This window comes from Pelobates fuscus, chromosome 2 (assembly GCF_036172605.1).
Source record: "Pelobates fuscus isolate aPelFus1 chromosome 2, aPelFus1.pri, whole genome shotgun sequence".
Lineage (NCBI taxonomy): Eukaryota > Metazoa > Chordata > Amphibia > Anura > Pelobatidae > Pelobates > Pelobates fuscus.
Window position 1 is genome coordinate 77,056,001 of NC_086318.1, and position 4,899 is coordinate 77,060,899.

Genomic DNA, 4,899 nt, shown 5'->3' on the forward strand with positions numbered 1-4,899 from the left:
CATCTTAAGTGGCAAAATTAGTTGGCTTTTTACAATTTCCCAGTTCGGTAGTATTATTATTATTATAATGTTATTTATATAGCGCCATCAAATTCCGCAGCGCTTTAAAATGGGTGGACGAACAGACATGTAGTTGTAACCAGACAAGTTAGACACACAGGAACAGAGGGGTTGAGGGCCCTGCTCAATGAGCTTACATGCTAGAGGGAGTGGGGTAAAATGACACAAAAAGGTAAGGATAGTATTTGTGACAGATCTTTCTGTCTTGAACTTACAGAGACTTATTCTTCATTCATTATTTTAATTTGTGTTTTCCCGTTCGTGTGGACTCTATACCGTTCCCTTTTCAACAACCAAATAAAACTGCTTTTCAGCATAATTTAATCCTGGTTTCAGATTGTGCCCAAGAATCCTGGCTCTTCCTGATTGGTAGGGTATCAGGGATTTGTCTGTCATATTGTCAGGATATGCTTCACCTTGTAGACAGACCTGAGCCATTTCAGATCTCTTTCTCCGAAGTTCCTCTAATTCATGATCCATTCTCTTCCTCCCAAATTTCTCTACTTGATCCCAGAAAGACTTATTAAAGTAGACATACATATGCCAATCTAATTGACTCCAGTTCTTGATCTTTTCCTGATCTTTTTCTGAGAGTGAATGTTTGGAACTGTTGCTCCAACTGTTAAGTGGAATCGATAACATCATCAAATGTCCAACAAAGAGCATTCTTTAAGAGCACCAAAGATTCATCAAAGTATTCTACAATTAGCACTAGATCAAACATGATCTCCACTGTCTGACATAGCAGTCTATAATGCTTTTCAGATTCTCTTCCATTGTTGTCAAAACCCAAATCAAAGGCAATATAGTTCTTGGCATAGTAGCTGGATGACATGTTGCTTCTATAGTATTTTTTTTTTTAATTCTTTATTTTTGGTTGACAGGCAGAAATGCATATACATAACGGGCAATAGTACAGTCACATCACATATCTAGCTTTGGAGGTTCCACACTTTAGCCTATTATACAGCTTGTCCATCGTTACATAAACTTGGTTACTTAGACTCTGCATCAGAAACCTCCCTCCCGTCCTATCTACAGTAAAACCCCTATCAACAGAATTTTTAACAATAACCATCCCTTTAACTGGCGCTTAGACTCTCCGGCCTGCATCCTCATCCCATCGCTATGCCCGTGAAACTCCCCTGCCCAGCCTCTGTCGCCTGCTGTTTTAGTTACCGCTGGCCCTCCTGCTCCGAGGAGCTATGGCCCTTCCGACCTCTTGCCGTGGCACACTAAGCATCTCTTTGGCCTGTGGTCTCTCCCACAGGGGTGCCCATTGCAGGTTTGCACAGGTCGCCTCACAATGCTATTCCTAGCACCTGGCCGGTTTACAACCTAAGTATCCCTGTGAGATTTATGGGATGTTATACAGAAAATTAGATAACTAGATAACAGAAAAGAGGAAATAAGAAAAGATGAGAAGAGAAGAGAAGAGGAAGGGAAGGGGGGGGGGCAGCTCCCATGCTCCGCTAGTTACTCAATGGGCTGTTTTCCCATGGATCCCAGACTTTCTGGAAGGTTTTCTCGGTGCCCCTAACCCTGGCTGTCAGATCGTCCATCAAATGTACCTCTTTGATTCTTTGAATAACCCCTGTTATCGAGGGGGTGCCCTGTTTGAGCAGGTCCGTTGCGACCGCTCTCCAAGCTGCCAAAGTAATTTTATGTATCAGTCGTTGTTCGTGTCTTGACCAGCCTTCTATTGATCTGCTGAGTAGGTATAGCCAAGGGTCTAATGCGGGGGCTCTAGAGAAAATGTGGCTCAGAAAATCTCTAACCTGCGTCCAAAAGTGTACTATTTGTGGGCACTCCCACAACATATTAATGTATGTTCCCTTGTGCCCACACCCCCTCCAACACACATCTGTTGTGGTCTTTTTCATCTGGCACAGTTTGACTGGAGTAGTGTACCAGCGGAGCATCGTTTTAACCGCTTGCTCCTGAAGGGACACACAGATAGAGGAGGAATGGTTGGCCTCCCAGATTTCTTGCCACTCTATGCCTTCCATTTTCTCCCCCAGGTCCCGCTCCCACTGTTCTGTGTAAGCCAGTCCACCCCAGTCCCTGGTCTCTGAACAGAGGTGGGCGTACAACAGCATTATGAGTCCGGAAGGTATGATCTCCTGTATACACACACGTTCAAAGAACGTCATCTTGGATTGGGCCGCTGTATTTGTGGTGCTTTGACAAAGTCTTTTAATTGTAGGTATCTAAAAAAATCTGAGGGGGTAAGATGCCCTCGTTGTCTTAAGGTGTCAAAGGGGATTACTTCTGAACCTTGGAATAATGGCATACCCTTTGTAAGCCTATGCGTTCTAAGTTTCGGAAATCGTGAGCCGACATCCCTGGTGGGAATGCCCGGTTGCGGAGATATGGCATCAGAGGGGACGGCGAGGACACTAAGCTATACTTTTGCTTGGTTAAGTCCCAAATGGTTATGGAGTTAGTTATTGCCAGGCACGTGGCTCTTATCATTGGTGCTTCTATAGTATTTGGAGGTGTTGTTGAGGAAGTCCTCCAGGCTCGCAAATTTTTGGAAGGCTTCCTGGTTTTTATTGTATGAGAAGGATGATTCCATTTGAGTGACTGGGTTCCGTAGAATGGTGAAATAAAAGATATCATTGGGAATCACGTTTTCCACCTAAAAATAATTACAGCATTAATTCATCTGAATAATGAAATGTATCCCTGCCCTTGTTGGTGGGTCCAACTGATGGAACTCCTCAACACTGGCAGAGATTCACCTAGTTTGGACACTCCAGAGGTGTCCTGGGGCTTAACCCCTAAATAGAGAATAGTGAAAGAATTTACTTAGACCATCTGGATACCAAATCCGGAGGTCTATAGTAAGTACTGGAGTAGGAAAGATGGGATTACCAAATCAATAAATGATAGGACCGTAGAGAGTCTTTAGCAAAAATAATAAAATAGGTGGTCAAATACCCGAATTGGGTAAAAAATCTCGCCACAATGGCTCACCTCAAACTATCTTGGTCAATGGGGTACTTTATAGATTTGTCTTAAGAAAGCTACAGATATTAGACTTTAATCATGGAAGGTCAATTCTGATAGCTACAGACAGCAGATAAGCTTAGCTCCAAGTTGCTAAGTAAAGTATTGACTAGAAACACTGGTCTTTAGGCTGGGAGCAGACTTAGTTGTAAAGCTCTATAGGCCACAGTTAGCGTCTGTGGAATTATCTAAATAGAGCCAACAGTCTTAAAAATTAGTCTTGCAAATAATCAACAGTTCCAAACTGCAAACATACCCACACATATGAGGCCTAGATAAATGTAATGAGACCTACTTGTAATGTCTAAGGCTCTCAGTATATCTTACCCATATTATGTGAAAAAAACGGGGGGGAAATTGAAACAGCTTGCAGGACTGTAGTACTAAGTCTAAGAGAATATAGTTAACTGCTCCCAGGCAACATGTCCAGTGTGATGAGGTGAAAAATAAAGAAAGTGAAAATTAGAGTGATCTAATGTGTAGAACTATACTTAGATTGTTGGTTACCTACACATAGTGACAGTGCCCTAGTGAAAAAATAAGTGAAAGGAAAGAGAAACCCGACGCGCGTTTCGGTGCTTTCTGTAATGCACCTTCATCAGGGGCTGGAGGGAGACTGACCTCAAGTCTCCTTTTAAATGTGTGCTAGTAGCTGCTAATACCTGTTGGGCCAATCAGAATCAGGCATGTGACTACATTTGGGCGCCAAAACAAAAACAAAAAAAAATAAAATAAAAATCGGCCAATCAAAGAGCTTGCCGTCTGACATCAGCGGCAGAGTGTTTTTAACTGTTGTGGTGCCAAAATTCATCCTTAGAGAATGGATAGCTTCTGGCTATTGGGGCTACTACTGTGATATTTAGTAACATACATTAAAGTGAAATAATGCCATGATCTTCCTGGGAGACCATAAGCATATATGATCTTTGAAGTGGTATTGTGATTTCTGAGGCATTACTAGTTGGTGAAGTTAGTTATTTGCATGCTGCTTAGTGATGCTATGAATTCGTCACATTGTTGCAGCTATAATTTGTGTAACTTAGTTTTGGGATAAGGTTACATTTTATTGATACAGTAGTGATATACCATTTCTGCGCCAAGAAAACCTAGCCGGTGAAATCAGGAATGCTGATTTGTGGTCAAATATAGTTCGCACGTAATGAAATCAAACCCGTATCAATTGTTTAAACTGACTTATTATATTAATAGACACTGTCAATTGACTCAGTCATAATGTCAGGTTTAGAGCTGGATAAATTTCGGCAGTAATGAACTAAGTCACAGACTTCCGTCCCTAGACACATATCAGGAATCTGACGATTCTGTTCTAACAGAATACCGAGCAGAGGTGTCTTTGTGATACTTACTAGGAAACGGTGTTAGCTGTGTCTTTGATTATTAGAATAGTTGTATGCAGGAAAGCATGTGACTATTAACTAAGCTCTGAAGTCGGGAAAGTAGTATGTAGTTGATAGATTATCGCATTGCAGTTAATAGATTGTAATTGCCTAAAAGACACAGATATCTATCCCTATTATAAGAGGAAAGATCAAGGACATTTCCTTTTATGGGGTCTGATAAAGTGTATTATGTACCGCTTAGTCACATACCGTCACTTCTTAAATGACCAGACTTCCATGTTAATGGCTGTGTGTCCAGGCAGTTTTTACAATGATTGTGTTGCAATTACTATTATTAAACTTGGCTCTGAATGTAATGTTAATTAAAGTCTGATTACTGGGACAATCTGACTTCATAATCATAACATTTAAGAATTGATGTGTGTAGTCTGATTATTAAATGTAATAGGTTAGAGGGACAGATACA

General features: G+C 41.3%; 1 pseudogene; it reads right to left on the reverse strand.

The window, feature by feature from the left end:
• Positions 1–330: 330 nt before the first annotated feature.
• On the reverse strand, positions 331–3,964 carry LOC134586159 (galactose-3-O-sulfotransferase 2-like; annotated as a pseudogene).
• Between the last annotated feature and the right edge of the window lie 935 nt (positions 3,965–4,899).